A 19,979-nucleotide genomic window follows, 5' to 3' on the forward strand; every position below is an offset into this window, starting at 1 on the left:
CTGAGTACTTCAAGGTGCTTAGAGAGACACAGAGACAGGCTCCACTCTCACAGACAACATGATCGAATTTGAATGCTAAAAAAAAAAAAAAAAAAAGAAAGAAAGAAAGAAAGAAAGAAAGAAAATGCAAACTAGTGTTCATTCTCATGCTCCCTAAGTTTTTTTTTCTTTTTTTCTAGACACTTTTCTAAGTTTTCATAGACCAGTGATAAACACAATTTATATCGCTGATATCATCAAGGGTGCTGACACAAATATGCAGTTGGTTGCCCAGAAGAGAGAAAATAACTCAACACTGTCAGGAGGGTCAGCCTGAGTGCATTATCACATTTGTGTGCCATTAATCACACACTGCCTAGAGACACTCTGTATTCTTATCCAGCCTGATAGTTAAATCTGTGACCATCAACCAGGGAGGGGAATAGTGATGATCAAGAGCATCTAAGGCACTTTTCCAAACTCTGAGCAAGCAACAGCCCCATCTCCTAGTGGCTATGCCCCTTCCTGAAAGATCACTGTTCTGAATATTATATTGCTTATTTTACACACATTTATATCTAGCTCCACAATTAAATTATAAGTTCTTTAAAGACACAGATTTTTGCACATTTGTTGTATCTTCTGAGATTCTCAAGCTGTTCTGACAATGTTAAAGTTAAAATTTTCTGTATGTCAAAAACAGTGTAAATAACAATTTAAGGGCAAATGACAAAATGCTCAATTCATTTGCAACATACCCCATCCATAACGTAATTTTAAAGCCTCATATATTTTATGAGAAAAAAATTCATTCCTTTTCCTCAAGTAGGCAAAGAATAAAAGGGGAAATTCGCAAAAATATGCAGATGGCCAATAAACATTTGAAAATATGATTCACTCTAAATGTTATCAAAAAGTGCAAATTTAAGCAAAAATGGAGTGCCTTCTATACTTGTTGGATTAATTTTAAAATTATTTTAAATTATTACACTTTTTGTAGATAGTTTTTGGGGAAATGGGTGCTAGCCTATATTTCTGGCAGAAATGTACATTGTGTGTTGCTAAAAAAGGGAAATTGGAAACAGCATGAGTACACAACAATAAGAAATTCAGTGGATTAAAGCACATACTTGGAACAAAATAACAATAAAACCATGAAAATATTTGTTATAGAAAAATACCTAATGGCATGGAAAAATAGGCATGAAATATAATAATTGCGTCATTGTAGAAAAAATATAAAAATCTACAGAAATATATATTGTTTTGTTATTGCATTTGTGGAACTTTAGTGAGTTCTTTCTTTTGGAAACAGAAAATAATGGACCTCCCCTCCTTCTCCGGTGTTCTTATCCTAACTGGGAATAACTCTTCATATAACAAGCAAAGATCTCTTGAGGCAATTTGTGTCAACAGGCAGATAAAATATATCGCCTAACAGAAGATCATCATATGCATTGAACCCAGGGGTCAAGTTCTCGGTTATGGCTCTGTGGCAGTAATAAAAAGCACCCCCAAAAGACCGAAGGTTTAGGCTTGGATTTAGGTATAGAAACACACTGTAGGGTGTTGAGTAAGGGTCCTAGGACAGAGATGGGCAGATGTGAATGGCAGGGCTGGGAGCAGCTGGCCTCCAGGGCAGTGCTAGAAGAAGGCAGTGCTTCTCTCCACTCTCTACAAGAGGAGGACAAGCTCTGAAGATCTCATGAAGAACCGTAGCCTCTGGTCCCAGGACAGTCTTCTATCAGATTCTGTCTTGCTCTACAGCAGCCACATTAGAAAGACGTGTCCTCAGGCAGCCAGGCTATAACACACAAGGGGTATCCGTGCTGCCAATTCAAGAGCTCAGCTAGCACGAGTGTTTGAGCAGCAGGGTTCAGAATGTGCAGAGTCCACATGGTCTGGACTTCTAGGAGAAGCTGTTCCTGGATCTCCAAGAGCCAAGAATGTACTCTCCCTGTTAGTTTGGATATTTACCTGTCCAGAGCCTGCAAGTACAATTGCATTTAACTGCATTTCTGAGTAGCATTGACAGGTTATCCATCCCCTCCCCTACATGAGACATCTACTTTTCTCCTCCATTAGAAGCTCCATTATCCACCCCCCCATTTTGTAAATTCAGCCTACACTGTAACACTTAGGACATTTCTTCAGAGTTGACAGACATCTCCATAAGAGGATCTGCTCAGATAATTTTGTCTGACTAACCACCTACTTAACCTAGTTGATGGCTCAGTTCATCTGAATGGCTAAACTGGAGTGACCGGACACATCAGTCCCCAAAGTCCAGCTAGGTGGTGTCCTAGTCTTTGCAGGCTATGCTAACAGAATCCCATAGATCAAGGTGACTGCCATCAGTGAGAGCCCATCTCCTGATTGATAGAGGGCATCTTTTACCTATAATCTCATATAGTGGAAGGGGGAGAGGGCTCCCTGGGGTCTCTCTCATAAGGGCACTCATCCCATTCATGAGGGCTCCACCCTAGTGACTTAATCACCTCCCAAAGGCTGCACCTCTAAATACCATCACTTTGGGGGTTGGGATTTCCATGTATGTGTTTTGAGGCCAAACCTACATTCAGACCATAGCAAGCAATGCCTACCACACAGCTCAGGACCTGAAAATAAACTGGAAAAAAAAAAAAAAAACAAACCTCTAGGAGCAAATGCCAACATAAAAATACAGCTTCATCCTCTTGCATGATGTGGCCCGCTTCTCCTGGTGAATGAAAGCAAGTGTCCAGAAATATAAAGTAAAAGTGCCTCCCTGGTACTACTCAGGGAAATGGAAATATAAAAAGTTCAGGCTCTGAAGGGACCTGAGAGATGATTTTTACCACTTCCTCCCTAAAGTTAGTATCCCCTTTCTGCTCTCCCTGGTGCCACAATGTCACCATGCAGCAGCTCTAATGGCTACTGAGGGCATCCTTCCATTGAACGAAATCTGCCTTTCCAAGCCTCACCCTCTACTTCAAGGGTGACCTTCACAGAAGATCAAAAGGTAGACAATCGACTTTGCATCTATGCTGTTAATTAGAACGACGTGGTTTTAGAGATGGGAAAAGCAAAGGGAACATTTTCAGAAGTGCTAAAAATGAAGGAAGGAAAAGCCACTGGAAATCCTCAGCAGACTCATGTACTATTTGGAGACAAATGCTCTCATGCCTGAGAGAAAATGAGAAGAGGCCATGAGAACTAGGCATTGACTGTAGGATTTCAAACCTCAACAGTGCTCTAAGCATGTCATGGAGCTCTTCTCAGCAGCCATTCCTCCAGATGGGAAGGCCCATAAAAAATGGATTTGTGGGACACTTGGGTGGCTTGGTGGTTGATCATCTCCCTTCAGCTTAGGTCATGACCCTGGAGCCCTGAGATCGAGTCCTGCATCAAGCTCCCTGTTGGGGAGCCTGCTTCTTCTCCTGCCTATGTCTCTGCCTCTGTGTGTGTGTGTGTCTCTCATGAATAAACAAAATCTTTTTAAAAAATGAATTTGTATAAAGACCATTCTCAGATTTTTTCCTCTCAAACAGTAGAAACATTATGGCTTATAAATGTTAACATGATTAATGAACTATTAGAGGGAGGTATGTATGTCACAGCTTCACATTGACTGCCCCCACTTATTTCTAAAAATATATGTGGATACACAGATTACCTATCCACATTACACTGCTCATAGGCACTGAGGAAAACACAAGCCATACAGAAAGCTGTATTTCTGCTCCAAGAGGAGCCAGCCATCATCTGGTGAGAGCAAGAGGATTTGGTTCTTCTTCCTTTCTGAGCTTCCTCTCAGTGGCTTTTAATCTAAAGGTCAATGAGATTGTTTCTGTACTTCTAACTCTTCTTCAAAACAAAACTACTTAAGGGCCAAGTAAGCTCTGGCAGTGAGCTGTATCTCTGTTCTAAGGCTTCTTGCTCAGTTTCCTGAGAGGGGTCAAGGCAGGAAAGGAAGGAGGCAAACGAGGGTAAACCCTGGTTTTCCTTCATCTGTGTCTTCCAGATCCAAAAGCAGCAAAAAGAAAAATTCACTTCTTTACTCAAAGGAAAAGGCTCAAAGGTTTTCCTGAGTTGAAACTCGTAAAAGACATTCTACAGGCACTCGCATTTTTGTTAGAACCCATGTAAACCATAAATGAATTTCTTTAATCCAATATTTTGTGGTAAAATCATTTCTCCAGCCTCAGCAAGGGCACAAAAGCCTTTGGGGCTGGAAAGTTGTTTACTATTAACTTGGGGATGCCATTATTAAATTTGCCAACTTGGCCTCTGCATTTGTATGCAAATAGCCCCTGAATTACATTCTTCTTTTCTTTTTCCCCTTTGACAACTTTGCCAGCTCTTTAAGGACACAAGGCCTGGCTGGAAGATGTCTGTGTGCCCAGAGCAAGCACAGTGCTTCCCACAGAGTGGACCATCAATAAATATTTGTCCAGTGAACAAATTCTTGAGGAAGGGGGAATTTACACAATGCGTACTATCTAGGGGTTCGAACTACAAATGCAACTGACCCTTGGACAACACAGGATTGAACTGCATGGGTCCATTTGTATGTGGATGTGGGTTTTTTTTTTTTTTATAAATACAGCATAGTACCATAAATGTATTTGCTCTTCCTTAATGCTTTTCTGAGTAAGATTTTCTTTTATCTAGCTCACATTATTGTAAGAGCACAGGATATAATACATATAAAATACAAATATGTGTCAATCAACTGTGTATATTACATGTGGATCTTCAGCTGTGCATGAGGTTAGGATCCCTAACCCCCAGACAACAGCACAAGGTCAACTGTCCTGTCAAGTGAAACATGTGTTTGCAAACTCTTCCTGGGTGAAGAAACGCAGCATACACGGCTACACCGGTACCAAGATGCACAACTCTTGAGGATCCCATTCCCCTCGGTTATAAATTATTTGGCCTTCATTAAAAATGAAACAAGACAACAACAACAAAAAAAGACACATGGGAATTAAATGAGAGGAAAATGCAAGTTTTCCCATCCTTTTGCAGAGAAGCCACTGCAGTTCTAACATCGATACACCTGAGTTGCTCAATCCATGTTCTCATGTAATGAAATATAAAAGCAAACATATATTTAAAAAGAAAATGCCCACAGCTTCATTGGTAGAGAAAAGGAGTCCTGAAAATCCAGACATCATCGACCCTGGGAGAACAGTAACTTCACGGGGTAGCCATTGTGAATGCCTAATCATACACACAGGCAGGAAATACTTAAGTGATGAAGACCCTCATGCCATTTATCCTGGAGACATGATTTAAGCCAACCTCCTTTAGAGTCAGAACATAAAGAGGTAATGGAATCACTGCCAGAAAGAATCAATGAAGGACAGTGCCTCCAAGTAGGTACAAACAGGAGACACGTATTTGGGAAGAATTGCAAATTGCAGGAAGACTAGCATCTAGCACATGGCCTGGATGGGTTGAAAGAAAACCACAACTGATCCACTTCAAGGAAGATAAGCAGCCTGGAAAGCCTACACGGATGAATATTCACGTCTTACTTGCATGAAAGAAGCATCCCAGGGCTCGGGCATGCTTCCTAAAAACATCATGGGTATGGATGCCTCATCCAAAAAAAGGAAACAAAAGGAAATTATAACGTGGAGGGTAAGATGAAGTCAAATTAGTTTGGCTAAACTTGAAAAGCCTGAGATTCTAAATATAGCGCTGGCTTTGTCATGTGATCAGATACAAGTGGCACTGCCCCTATCGGCATTTCTTACTCTGGGTGCAAACATAAGAGATTTGTTGAAGTATAAATTTGCTGATAAATATATTTCCGTTTCTTAAAAGTATGTTTATTTCGCTTCCCTTTGAACTTGTCAGCTGTACATATTTCATGTGGAGTGTTTGGTAAGGGATGTCACACAACAGCGAACGTAGCAACTCAGGGGAGTTCGTCCCTGCCATTCCATAGAGTTCTTACCAGACACTCTTTCAAGTTCCTGAAGAGAAAGAGTCAAAAGTCTTGAAGTCACTGTAAAACTTTTCTAAAGGGATTATTCTCTCTGTTCGGTGAAACTGTACCATTTCATTCAATTATAAAGTTTTTTGCATTTTCTTCTCATTTAATCTCAAAGATACTTGTTTCTCTATGAGCGACAGGCTGATTCTTAAAGATAGTCTTTGCTGTTCTCACCATCAACTAATGACTCGGTGCATGACACATGGTCTGAATGTTTGTGTTCCCCCCAAATTCATATGTTGAAGCCCTAACTCCCAAAGACAATGGTACTGGGAGGTGAGGTCTTGGAAGTGCTTAAGGCCTAAAGGTACAACCATCACGAAAGGGATTAATGCCTTATAAAAAGAGGTTCCAGAGAGCTCCAGAATGGTGAGCAACTGATTTCCACTGTTCATAAGCTACTCAGTCTGTGGTATTTTGCTATAGTGGCCCAAACAGACTAAGAGAGTAAGTGCTCATCAGTACTGTTTTATCCTGTTTGACGACTGTACCCATTCCTATCTCACAAACCAGTTGGGAGGGGATGAAGAATTTGCATGCATCAGAGAGAGAGACAAGGGCAGACGAGAGAAATATCTCCTCCTAAATTAACCAAAAAGTATAAGAGGGAAGGAAGGTTAAAGGGGATGTGTACACAGAGATGAAAAAGAATAAAAAAGGTAGAATTAATCAAAAGCTGCAGGTGACAAAGACAGGAAGGTTAGAGACCTCCCAAACCTCCACCTGCCTCTCCTCTGACAAAACTCTCCTGCAGTTCTCCATTGCTTCACCTCTTAGTAGAGCAGAAGAGCAGAAGAACCTTTTCATCACCTGGCTTCTTGGGCTTCCTGAACCCATGGTCACAACACTCCAACTCTGCTGGGTGGAAATGCTCTCGGAGGCCTCTCTCCTTTGTTCTGCCTGGAGAGTCCCCTCAGCACCTGCCAGTTGGCAAGCTCATCTACTTCCTCTATCTCTCTGCTCAGATGCTGATGCTGATTGAACCCTCTCAGTCCTGTGGACAACCTTAGGATCTCTTTCTGAAGCCCAATTCAAGTTTTGTAGGGTCTGAAGTTGATATATGTAGTATGGCGGGGGCGGGGGGGGCGGGGGCGGGGGAGAATACAAACTGAAAAGAGAGAATTAAGGGCGCTTGGCTGGCTCAGTTGGTTAAGCATCTGCCTTCAGCTCAGGTCATGATCCCAGAGTCCCGGGCTCCTTGGCTCCTTGCTCAGTGGAGAACCTGCTTCTCCCTCTACTCCTCACCCTGCTTGTGCTCTCTCTCTCTCTCTCTCTCTCAAATAAATTAATAAAATCTAAAAACCAAAAAACCAAAAAAAGGAAAGAGAGAATTAGGTGAGTGAAAGTTCATTTAGAACGAGAAAAACAAGCATAATAAAGCATAGATCTACAACATCTGACAAATATCACAATTGTTACAAATATTACAAATTTTGTAATAGTTTTCCTATACACCTCTATAATACTTTTCCTCCCTCTACTCTTTATCTGTGTACTCTTTGATCACTTCTCCATAAGGCATTTTTAGACCTTCTGCTTTTTATACAGAGACTAGAAGCATCTATCCTCCTTCCTCTAACACAGCTGATAGTAACTTGGTGTATAGGATCGATTGTTCGAATACACTTCTCTCAGCTCACAGCACCCTGTGACTTGGAAATGTCATGAAAAATTTTAAGATTGCTGTCAAATCTAAGGAAACCTCTCTCAAGTGTTTTCACAACCAAATCCTCTGCTTATAACGTGACAGACATGTCTGATAACCTAAAGAACATTCCACAGACTGGCTGTTAGCCTCATACATTTAAATCACATTTCTCCTCCATTCCACACATAGTTCTGGTGCCAGCAGTGAGGAGACATGTTTAAATTGTGGTATAACTTCTGATCATGAAGCTGTACGTCACAGCCTGGTGAATCACGCAGTGGGTAACAAAAGTATTTCTAGAGGCTGTTCTTGCATGAAGAGGGCTAACAGCTTAACTATAAGCCACAGAAAAATATCTCAGCAAACCCAAACAAAATGTATCCCAAATTCAACCTTCCCTCAGCCAGTTACAAAACTCCCTTGGCTGCTTCCATGGCACCTAATATAACAAGAAATATGCCATGGAGAATATCAATGTAGAAGAAGAGTAATTTTAACCAGTTCCTTTAAAATAGATTACTTTTGGGGGTCCTGGATGGCACAGTCAGTTGAACATCCAACTCTTGATTTCAGCTCCGGTCTTGATTTCAGGGTCGTAAGATCAAGCTCCTCATGGGGCCCTGCACTGGACAGAGTCTGCTTGTCCCTTTCTCTCTGCTCCTTGCTCTGTTCGTGTGCTCTCTCTCTGTCTCCCTCATAAATAAATTAATTAATTAATTAATTAATTAATTAATTAATTAAAAAATTGATTTTTTTGGTCAATTTTATAAAAATATATGACCATCTGAATATGTTGTTAAAGGCTCTGAAGGGGCCCATGCAAATAAGCATGCTTTGAAGCTCCAGCTTCTTTAGCTGCAAGATAAGTATGCTTCTGGTTCCTTCCCTGGCACTGTGTGGACACTCCAGTTGTGGTGCAATCCTTTTATAATCATAATCAGTTACTTATCCGTCTGCTTCCTCACTGAGTTGTGACTCCCACAGGAACCATATCTGTCCATGTTGGGATCTCCAGTCTGCAGTACCTGGAGCATAATAATTAACCAATAAAAAGTTGTTGACTGAACAAGTGAACGAATGAATACATTCCTGCTGAAGGATAAGGAAAAGAGTTGGTAAACGTGTGGGGTCAGAGAAGCCCCCTGCTGGCCACCAGGGGGTGATGTTGGGTGCTGCTGGGTGGCAGATAGGTTGTGTGGGGAAGAGGTGGGTAGGGAGACAAGTACGCAATTGGCAGTTTTTTGAAAGACACTTGAAATAAGGTTTTTGTAGCTCAGAAGATACAATAAAGGCAAGATGGGCCTTGTACAATCAAGCAAAGTGAGTCAAGAAATAGATGTGGAAAAAGAAAAGCCATCTCTGCTTTGGAGAATCACTGAATTGGCAAACCACTACCATTTCCAACATTTCTATGACCTGAGCCTTTGATGACAGCTAACATTGGGAGTATTCTGGAAACACCACGCCCAGGTCTGTTTCTTATATTTATAGAGCTTTTAGCACAAAGGCATTTTCATCAAAGCACTTTAAGAGCTGGGCACACCCTGTCACACACATGAGCTCCGTGAAAGGAATTGCAACTTCACAGCAGCCCTGAGGCCTGAGCTGGCAAGCAGGAATGCTTTGGAATACACTCCCTGGCCACAGGCGAGCAGCCCAGTTTGAAACTGGTGGGAAGAACGATGTCAGGTGAGGTCAGACAAATCCCTGCTGAGGGGCCCTGACCTGCATTTCTGGAAGAAAACCCAGACTTGGTGTGCATGGACCATGCATGTCAGGCACATTAGCAGGCTCTTTACATACTTTATCTCATTTAATTCCAATATTATCCCCATTATGCAAATGCAACTGAGACCAAGAGAGGCAAAATAACTGGCCTTCGCACAATAATCATACAGAGCCAAAGTCCAGATTCAAGCTTAAATCCATCTCAACAGCCATCTACTTTTTCAAGGTCGTCCTAAGACATGATCTAAATTTATGAGAAGAGATGCAAAATTTAAGGTCAAATGAGCCCACCATGCTTCTGGGTCAACTTGTATTACTCGACTTTGAGAGCACCATGACAGCCTTAGCATATCATTCAAACAGGCCCAGAAGAAGAGGACAATCAAAGCCCACATTTCACTCAGCACTTCTGAAGTCCCCATGAATCCTGTTCAAGCCGTGGTGAACAGTATGTGCCATCTTTGGTCATAGCCCCCATGGCAAGAAGGGCTATGATTGCCTTGGTGCCATTACTTGCCTCTGACTTGAGACTCCCATTGAGAAGCCAAGGCAAATCACTTCCAATAGGCCAACCCAACAGGATGAAACTTGTTTTCCTATTTACAAGTGTCTGGAGCACAGAGGCCTTATATAGAGACCTGGCAACTCTGAGAAAGTCGTTATATCTCCTTTTGTGGTCTCTTTATCTGGAAAGCAGAGCTTCCATGATACCACAAGGAGATTCTCCAGTATCATTTAGAGTTCCTCAGAAAATCCAACTTTCTTTTTTTTTCTTTTTTTTTAAATCCAGCTTTCCATGGAGACCTCAGACATCTTCCTCGAATAAAGTCAGCTGAAAATTCCTTCTCTTAGAAAGAGTACAGATTTAAGTCCCAGCTCTGCCTACTAGGTGTCTCAGCTGGGCAAGTGATTTCCTTATCTGTAAAGTGGAGGTAATATTACTTACCTCACAGATGATTTTGTGAATGAGGGAATCAAAAGATAAAGTAAAAATGTCAGCTTCATCAGATAATAATAATGACAAGAATAATAATAAAGTTATTTAACATCTGTTTTCACTACTGTGGACAACATTGTCCTCTCCTGGACTAGGTCCAGGAATCAATTGTATGTGCTATTTAGCACCGAATGCGTACCAACTCTGTCCCAAGAATTTATACTGCCACCAAGGACACATATAAACAGGTTAGAGGTAAGACCAGTCTATGGAATGAAAAGGGTTTGAAAAGAAGGAGACCAGATAAATAAAATAGAAAGTTTCATCAGTGAGGGGAGACTTTAGCTCGGCTTCTAGAGTAGTACTTACAGTATAAACTGAGCCAGCTCAGAGAAGGGCGATGTTGGGAACTGGGAGATGACAGGTCTCTTTCTTGAAGAAAAGCTCTTTGTTGAGATGGGGACTTCTAATTCAAACGGAAACATCCACAGCAGGTATTCATAAAGTGTTGACTACCACTGCTTTGCAGTGTTCACTGATTTCCATGCGTCCATACTCCCACCATTGTTGTTTCCAGCCCCTGCTAAGACTGAAGGCAGGGTTGGGAAGAGATGCTAAGATGCCATTACAGAGCATTTCCACCCTACAAATTCAGTCAGTGCCAACAACTTCAAAAGCACAGATAACAGGAAAATGGAATAAATTAGAAAGTGATGCCTTTTAAATCTTTGTTACCTTGGTTTTTATACTTTAATGATAAGTTTATATTACTTAATTTCATCCAGCTTTATTGACATGGAAGATTGAGGAAGTTTAAGATGTACCATGTGATGATTTGATACACATATATATTGCAGAATGGTTACCACAGGAAGGTTGGTGAACACCTCCACCACCTCATATGATCACCAGTTTATTGTTGTTTTGGTGAGAACATTTAAGATTTGTTCTTTCAGCAATTTTCAACATATAATACAGTAAAGTTTGTTATAGTCAACATGCTGTACAGTAGATCCTCAGAATGTATTCCTCTTATTACTGGAAGTCTGTGACCTTTGACTAGCATCCCATCATCCCCCATACCCCAGACTACCCCACAATTCTGCTCTGTTTCTATGAGTTCAATGTTTTGGGATTCCTTATATATGTGAGATCATGCCATCTTCGTCTTTCTGTCTGACTTAACATAATACCTTCAAGGTCCATCCATGCTGTTGCAAATGGCATTTGTCATGGCTGTCTAAATATGGGCCAGAGGGCTCATATTTAGGGCTAGATTTTTAACCAGAGGGCTATACTTGACAACTGCCTTGCAAAGTTCCTGGGAATTTTAACAGTAAGCTCTGATGATTTAAGAAGTTGGCTCTGGCTCACCATGGAGGAGGCCATCACAGTAACCTAGGGGAAATACTCACCGCCTGAACCAGGATGTTAGTTGGGGGGTGGTCCACAGGGGTTGGATTTGGGAAATACTATGAAGGCAGAGCTGAACAGATTTGCTGGAAGATAGCATATGGGATGAGAGGGAAAGGGAGAAACCAAAGGTGAAGGTGACTCGTAGGGTTTTATTTGTTTTGCTTCCTGCTTCACCACGGAGCCAAGGGTGGTGAGCCATCAAACTTCTCCTGCCCTTCATCTATGCCATAGCCTCCTCCTTTCCAACTACAGCCCTAGCTCTACACACTGAGATAATTCTGAGATCCAAGGTTTTCGGTCTTTCTCTTTCATATAAAGAAGAGAATTTGACAAAATTCTTGCTTTCTGCTAAGCCAGACTTACATTTTTCTTTTGTATATTTTTTTATTGGAGTTCAATTTGCCAACATATAGTATAACACCCAGTACTCAACCCGTCAAGTGCTCTCCTCAGTTGAAGGAGCCTCGGTGTCCATGGAAAGATGAATGGATAAAGAAGATGTGGTTTATGTATACAATGGAATATTACTCAGCCATTAGAAATGACAAATACCCACATTTGCTTCCACGTGGATGGAACTGGAGGGTATTATGCTGAGTGAAGTAAGTCAATCGGAGAAGGACAAGCATTATATGGTCTCATTCATTTAGGAACGATAAAAAATAGTAAAAGGAATTATAGGGGAAAGGAGAGAAAATGAGTGGAAAAATAAGCCAGACTTTTAAAATCATTATTTTCTTTGTGGAAAATAATATCCCTGTTTTATTTAAATATACAGAGAGGGTAGGGGGAAGAGAGAGAAATGGGGGAAGAAAGAAGGAGAAACAAGAAAGAGGAGGAGGGGAAGCAGGAAGGGGAGGAGGACTGGAGGAGGGGGAGGTGGTCCGGGAGGATGGCGGGAGTGGACGTGTTCCAAGCCCTGGGTGGGCCCTTTCATGTCATGCTCTATATGCTCACACATAATTTAAATATTCTACCACAAAAGTATGTTAATATTTTAATAATAAAATCTAAAAGAAAGGAAGGAAAGCCATCAATTAAAAATATATTGATTAAATTCAGCTTTAAGAGAGAGAGAAAGCTGGAGAGCAGGAGGCTTGGCAGGGACAAGTGGGTCGACAGTGGTCTCTGAGCAACGTGGTTCAGGACAACCCTGCCTTCCATGCCAGAAATCTGTTAGGCTGCATGAACCCAGAGAAATCCTTTAGCCCTCTCTGTCTCCAGGGAGGAACCGCTCATATGTAAAGTGGGAATAAAAATCATACTCCATGCCTCACATCGCCATCGTATTGTGACGTGTATCTGACAAGGGACAAAAGTCAAAAATGTGGAAGTCTTTTGAGAAGGACGAGATACACTTGCCACATGGGAACCTTTGCTGGTAAATTGCTTAAGATGGTACATGAAAAGCAAAGTCACCTTTTTTTTTAAGAGTTTATTTATTTATTTATTCATGAGAGACACAGAGAGAGAGAGGCAGAGACACAGGCAGAGGGAGAAGCAGGTTTCCTACGGGGAGCCTGATGCAGGACTCCATCCCAGGACCCCAGGATGATGACCTGAGCAGAAGGCAGATGCTCAACCACTGAGCCACCCAGATGTCCCACATTTTTTTTTTTTTTAAGGAAAATATCAATTATGCTTGTCCACATGGGATAAGATGTATCTTAGGAGGGGACTGAATTGTCTGAAGGTGTCCGCTGTCTTCACGGAAGTCTGTAGCCAGTGTGATCCTTAGTCACTCTGACTCAGCTGCCTTTTTGGTACCTGATGGCCAGCACTGGACTCAACCAGGGAGACTTGCCCATGGTGCACTGGGGAAAGAGGAGCCCCACTGGCTCAGCCAGAGTCTGCACCGCACGGATCTGCTCCCTCTGTTTGTAAAGAGAAAAGAAGATGCTCAGAGAGATGGAAGACAGAGTGGAGATGGCGGATGGGGCCTCGGCCCTCTGGACGGAGCCCTTAAAAGGTCAGGGCACGTGGGACACTTTGCTGGAGTCAGTGGAGGGTCCTTTGGGCTGGGTGCTCAGACGCTGCCCAACTGAGCAGCCACCAGCCCTCAGACGAGACATCACATATTGACAAGCTCGAGGGCTCCTGAGTTGATCAATAAGAGCATTCCTCCTCTGCCTCTGGCTAAAAGCTAAAGAGACGAGCTGGTGCATATGTGATCACTAGAATTTAATTATATATCACATTGATTTTTAATTAGAACTCTGGTGAAGGCCTCATCTATTAAAAAAAAAAAAATTCCAGCTGGTAAATGGGTCTTACCTACGCCATCGGATAGTTTGAAATGCACTTCTCCTTCTGACCTTTAACCCTTTTAATAAGGAGGAAACACACCCCGCAAACCTCACCATGAGGGCGGAGACTTTGAAGCCAGCTAGCGTTTCTCCAAAATTTGTGTTCAAGTTCTCCACTTTGGCATGTCAGACAGACACCAGGAGAGATAGTAGTGAGGGGCTTCTGTGTTGTTCTGTGTAATTAATCCCAATTAACACTGGGAAATGTCCTACTGGCTCTGATCTCTGGTCTAAACTCTTTGAGAGATAAGTCCAAGGACATGGTCTGGCTCTAAAATCAGATCTGGTGTTAAAATTTGCCTCATTTGACCCTTGTTCTCAAGCAGAGTGAAGCAGCTTCAAAGCTCCCATGCCCCTTCACTCAGCTTCTCGAGCTTGTCAAACTATAAGACAAGTGTTTTGCAAGCTGGAGACAAACCATGGATCCAGGGCCAAAACTTAGTCCTTGGAAAAAGCCTGATTCCTGGTTTTACTTGCACAGAGGGCATTACATAGGGCAAACCCTACATTTCTCATCAGGGTTTTGCTGGGTCCTAACACACAAGCCACCAGTCACCCACGGCAACCAGGAAGGAAGGGAAAGCTGGGATGCCAGGCCAGGCAGGACTGTGGGGCAAGGTACACCCAGCCACATGGTATGCCCAGAGGCCCCCAGCGAGAAGCCTGGCACATCACTGTTATTACGATAATAATAGCTCTACCCACATCCCAGACACTGTGCAACACCCTCTTCGTGGCCTGTCTCATTTGTCCACAGGGCAGAGCTGTTGCAGCTACCTTCATTTTGTAGCCAAGGAAACCACAGCTGGGGGAGGGTATGTGACATGCCCAAGGTCACATAGGCCTTGAGATGCAAGGCCCATGCTCTCACGGGCTCCACCACACAGCCTGTGGCCTCAGCAGGGTGTGCTCGGCCCGGGGAGGCCCGCCACCTCCCACACAGCTGCCAAGAGCAGCCATTCCCTCGCTGCCCTTGTGCTAAGTCATCCCATGAGCCAAACTCCAACACACTGCTCTACTTCCTACTCCTCCCTGTGACATTCACCACCTCAATGGCACAGAATTGCCAGCCCCCCACCCAGAATTTCCTGCTCTCTCTTCCCCACTCATCTATTCAATCCCCCAGGTGTTTATTGAGCTCCTATGCAATGCCAGGCACTGTGCTGGAGACTGGGGATCTCCAAGTGGACAAACAGGACAGACCTTCATCCTTAGCATGATTAGGGAGACAGGTAGACAGACTATCATGGAAGGGCTAAGACAGAGAAAGGAAAAGCCAGATACTGAAGAATATGAAAGGGGTCCGTCCCTTTTTTGTTTTTGTTTTTGTTTTTGTTTTGCTTTGTTTTGTTTTTGCTTTTTTAGAGCAAGAGAGAGAGAACTTTAGCAGGCTCCACACCCTGCATGGAGCCTGACATGGGACTCCATCCCATGCCCTGAGATCATGACCTGATCTGAAATCAAGAGCCAGACACTCGGGTGACTAAGCCACCCAGGTGCCCCAAGAGGGATCTTTTGAACCAACCTTGGAACAAAAGCCATCCATCCCCGTGACTGTCTCCCATTAATCACTTCCCATTCCCTCTCACTTCCCCTCCCAGTGCCAGGCTGGAATCCTATCTCATGAAAGTGTCTTAGCACCATAGACAGACCCAGTTCCAGATGATAGGAAACACCCTACAATTCCAAATCCTTCAAAGCACACAGGGTCCTGCTGTATACATAGGAGATGAAAGAGAGACTTCAAGTGGGTATAATGGACACACCTTCTCCAGACCAAATCCTAGTCTTAAACTCCTACTATAGATCATCACGTAAGGCAATCCCCCATCTGGCCTGAGAACCACAACTTCTAAAAACGGGTTCTTCAGGGTTTGGAATGAACCATTCTTCAGGGAGATGATAAATGAATCGACTTCCCTGAAATCTGAGTGCCAGTCAACAATGGGTGTTGCTGGTCGGCTGGATAATGGCCACCCAGAAAGTCAGCATCCTGGAATACATGAGTGTTGGCCTATGTGGCACAGATTTTGCCAATGTGATCAAGATATGGATGTATAAAACAGAGAACATATTCTAAATGAGCTGGTAGGCCCTGTGAGCACGAGTGTTAAAGAGAGAGTCAGAGAGAGATTTCAGACAGAAGCGGAGAAGATGGTACACCTGGGTGTCTCAGTGGTTGAGCATCTGCCTTTGGCTCCAGCCGAGATCCCGGGGTCCTGGGATCGAGTTCTGCATTGGGCTCCCCACAGGGAGCCTGCTTCTCCCTCTGTCTAGGTCTCTGTCTCTCTCTCTCTGTGTCTCTCATGAATGAATAAATGAAATCTTCAAAGAAGAAGAAGAAGGAGAAGGAGAAGATGATGTGACATGGAGCAGAAATGGGAGTGGGGTGACCACAAATCAAGGAATGCCAGTGGCCACAAGAAGCTGAGGTGACAAGATACAGATTCTCCCCTGGGCCTTCTGGAGGGAACACAGCTCTGCCAACACCTTGATTTAGGCCAATCTAAGCTGATTTTGGGCTCTTGGCATCCAGAGTTAGAAGAGAATACAGTTGTGTTGTTTTGAGCCACCATTATGGCAGTGTGGTATAGCAAGCCTATCACGTGAACACAGAAGGCATAATGGCTGCGACGTGAGCTCAGGCCAGAGGATGAGCACACCCCAACAGCTTCCCTCATACCCTCCAGGGAGAAGTGGGTTCCCTCTTACACTGCCGATCTGGCCTGCAGCTGCTTCAAGGCCCAGCTCACAGCTCTTCATGAGGCTACGGGTTGTGGCTCATGCTTTTCTTCCTTCCTTTCTTCCCATATTTCCTGAGGTCTTTGAAACAGAGCTTCTGAATTATTTCACTGCATTTAGAAATGCGAACTCAGAAAAAGAAGCCTAAATCCCCTTCCATGGACTAAAGGAAGGGGCTGTCCGAGAAGGAGCTCTCCACTTCCATGTTAGGCTTCTTTGTAGGTTGTTGCCCATTTGCTGGCTTGTTGCTACAGGCTGATGAAGCAGGAGATGGGAGAGAAAGCAATATTGATGAAAATTTGGCAGGGCCTACGCAACTGGTTGCAAAGATTAGAATATAGTAGGATGGGGATCCCTGGGTGGTGCAGCGGTTTGGCGCCTGCCTTTGGCCTAGGGCGCGATCCTGGAGACCCGGGATCGAATCCCACGTCGGGCTCCCGGTGCACGGAGTCTGCTTCTCCCTCTGCCTGTGTCTCTGCCTCTCTCTCTCTCTCTTTCTCTCTCTGTGACTATCATAAATAAATTTAAAAAAATTTTTTTAAAAATTTAAAAAAAAAGAATACTGTAGGATGCAGGGATTTTTACACGTTTAAAATGAAGGTGATCTTAGCACAATTTCTCCTGAAGTTGGTTCCTCATTCTTTGGGGGAGGTGATTGGGTGCTCACCTTGGGGATGCTGAAGAAACATTTAAAGCAAATGAGCCACAAACTGAAATAGGACACATTGCTCCTATCTGGGACGCGGGACTGCCATACCACTGTGCTCAGCCAGGTTCCTAATGAGACAAAAACCCTTAAGTGTTATAAAAATAAGGAATAAGAGGGCAGTGAATGTAGCTAATCCTATTGATTTCCTAATCCTTTGCCCTTATTCCCGAAGTATACATTTAAAAATGAGATGTGAGAACGTTTCTCAAAATCCTCGTGAGGGTGGGTCACTGGTGTGTTTTCTCTCCATCTCTGCAACCTACTGCTGTAAAATGTGGACATTAGTGAATGTGGCTCTGGGGGAAACTTTGCAGGCACATACTTAATAAAGGAAAGTATTATGCTGTGGGAGGTGGGGACCCAGAGGCACTGAAGTGGGAGGGTGTTGGGCAAAACACTCAGGCCACCGTTCTTCAAGTCTTGCCTCCTGTCTCGCTCCCTGGGCAAGGGGTTAGCCACAGAGATACCTGGTTGTTCAGCTGCACCAGGGATTGGCAGCACAAGGCCATTGGTTTGCACACCAGCCCCCTCCAGTGTTCTCGAAAACATTAAAAATAAAAGGAAGTTCAAATCTGGTGTCACAGTAAAGTGAGGGAGATCCATTTAGATTAAAAAAATGCTGTAACATTCACATTAGGAGCTTTCGGTGTACACATTATTGTCGAGGCCGAGTAAGGGTCACTTTAGTAATCCTATGTGACTTTCTTCTACAAGACATGTGAATTTTCTGTGTCCACTCTTCACACCAAACCCCTGAAATGTAGTCTGCTTTCAAACACTGTAGATCTGCTTTCAGATATCACCACTGTCCCCCTCTCTTGGCCTATGAGCCGTTCTCCTGGCTTTCCCTCTGTTCTGGCGTCTTTGAAACCTGATTTCCACAACTAGCACCTTCTCTGACTTCTGGTGCCCCTCTGAGAAGTCATTTCTTTTCTGAATACTTCAGCTTCCTTATATAAGTGCAAAGGAATTGCTGCCAAGGTCAAAAACGTTTGCCTGGATGTATAAAGTTATGCACAGAAAACACCAAATAGTCTTAAAAGATTGTTATTCAATGTATTCCAAGGCATTTTTTTCTCTCTCTCAAGGCTTATGAGTATTTAACTGCCTTTTATTTAACGTTTGTCTTCAACTAAGACAAAAAGGAGAAAATGCCAACATCCTGTAAAAAGTGGTATATTTCTGGGTGTTTATCCTAAATATTCCCAGGCAAGAATCTGGAAAGAAAAGCAGCACCTGTGTATCTACCTGTGTTTCACCGATGTAGAAAAAGCTGGTAATATCAAAAACGGTTCAGGCTTAGTGACTAATGTGGCTTAGCGTTCAACCCCAGTGACTAAGGATCTAGGCAATTGTCAGTATCAGCAGAGACTCCTTTCTGGTCTGGGCCCAACTTGAATTCTTTTTTTAAGATCTTATTTATGTATTAGAGACACACAGAGAGAGGCAGAGACATAGGCAGAGGGAGAAGCAGACTCCCTATGGGGAGCCCGATGTGAGGCTCGATCCCAGGACCCTGGGATCATGACCTGAGCCAAAGGCAGATGCTCAACCACTGAGCCACCCAGGCATCCCCCAATCTGAATATTAAAAAAAAAAAAAAAAAGACTATTGTCCATTTATTCTCTATCTTGAGGTGCAGAAAGAATCAAAATTTAGATATCACTGATGATGTTATCCTCTGCTTAACGATTTCCTTCTTTTCTCAAATGTCTAAGCAGACCTCTGCCACACACATCTTTCTTCAAGAAGATCTAGAGAGGAGAATGAGAATTTGATTAACAGATTTCCAAAAAGAAAAGAGAAGATCTAGAGAGTTGTACCTGCAACCAGCTCATTACCTCAGGGGGTCGGGGGTGTTATGAGCCCTCTCCTGACCTCTCCCAGGACATACATGATTAGCGGTGTCGCCTCTTATGACCCCAATACATCATTTGAAGCAGGTTTAATAGACAACACTAAACCATAAATAATTTTAATTTTGAAACAAGAGCTTGTTCGCTTAGGAACTTTGAAAGCCGGAAAGCACTGCATGCACTGTTTTGCTTGCTTGCAACTTTTGCAATTTGTCTTCTGCAAAGGTGCACATAGGTTTTATTGTGATTCCCTCCAGTGTATCTAACATGATCACAAATTACTAATTTCATTAGTTTCAAAAAATGGGGACAAGTCACTCATTGTAAGGTAAGTACTAAAGTCTTTGGGTCTATAAAGGGAATCTGGCCAAGGTTCTTTCTTTTTCTTCCCCAGAACAACTACTTTAAACCACAAGTTCCATCTAAGAAACTTCTTGGCATCATTAGCACATTAATTAATAACCAAGAAGACATAGGAAGTTTTATATATGATATTTGCTCCTAAACATAACACGATTCCCTGACTTCAAAACCAAAACTTTTCAAACATGAGTATTGAAAGTAAAAAAAATCTGATCCCTTTCCCCATTTACAAAAAAAAGGAAGAAAGAAATGCTTACCTTTCCCTTTAACTCTTTATACTACTGACTTCTGGCATTGGCAACAATA

This window comes from Canis aureus, chromosome 5, assembly GCF_053574225.1.
Source record: "Canis aureus isolate CA01 chromosome 5, VMU_Caureus_v.1.0, whole genome shotgun sequence".
Taxonomy (NCBI): Eukaryota; Metazoa; Chordata; class Mammalia; order Carnivora; family Canidae; genus Canis; species Canis aureus.